Here is a 1,137-nt window from a genome sequence, read left to right as displayed (position 1 = left end):
ATGAGGAATTTACTACCTCGTCTCTCTCTCTCTCTCTCTCTCTCTCTCTCTCTCTCTCTCTCTCTCTCTCTCTCTCAAAAAACACTCCAGGATGGGTTCAATACAGATGTCATTACTTTCTCCCCCACAGCTTTCCTGGTCCCAGGGTACTAGCCTTGTCTTTCAGAATTGGCAATACAGTGCCTTCCCCGACAAGTCATCATCATGAGGAGCAAAAGGAAAGAGTAAACCCAAAAATCCAAATCAAAAATACACCCACAGGCTTACTGGATAGTTCACCACCTCCAAAGCTATCAATCACAGCGCTAAGCACTCATAACACATCTCTGTCAAACTCGTGCGGAACTTGGCACTTTGGAGGCTGGCTTCTTTCATATGTTCCCACTCCCGGTCAGACAGCTTTCGGCTTCACAAGAATGACATCTGCACCTCCAGATGTTCATGTTTTATCAGGCCCTTCTCGGCCATTTTGATCAGGGCACGTGTACACAAATGATACCATAAATCTCCTCACACTTCATGCACTATATCAAATACGAACAACTGCCAAATTTACGCAGAGCAATATTAAGTCTAGGAAATGTAACTTGAGATTTAACACACTATATTATAAGGATCTGCTATTGCTCTAATCCCCCGATTAATACACACTAACACTACTGTACAGATTTATTATGGACCGTATGCTCTCTAATTACCAATGCCTCCCAAAGATCCCAACTTGCACATTTGCGGGTGATGTGAGCTGCCGTTCCCTGTCCCTACCTCAGCAGGATCTGATAACTATTTTTCAGCTGGACACCTTGATGAAGAGTCTGCCCCAACAATGCCCCAGAAGAGTGGCTGCAATAAACCAAAGGTGAGGGAACCAGTGTTGGCATGAGGGAGGGAAGCTACTCACTGCAGATGAGAGCCCATCAGCTGAATAGCCTGTCTCTTAGCATTCATTGTTAGCTAATGAGTTTTATATTGAAGATAGCTACTGTGTGGTACCAAACTTCAGCCATGGACTTACTGAGGGGTGACTTCCTCTCTTGTAGCAAAAGAGCTCCAGTGTGGGGAGCAGGTGTGGCAGCAGTCCCAAAGGCGCCAGGGACTGCAGCTAAGTCGTATGACTTGCACCTGACTTCCTCATAT

This window comes from Mus caroli, chromosome 5, assembly GCF_900094665.2.
Source record: "Mus caroli chromosome 5, CAROLI_EIJ_v1.1, whole genome shotgun sequence".
Lineage (NCBI taxonomy): Eukaryota > Metazoa > Chordata > Mammalia > Rodentia > Muridae > Mus > Mus caroli.
Note: the sequence above shows the minus strand (reverse complement) of the source record.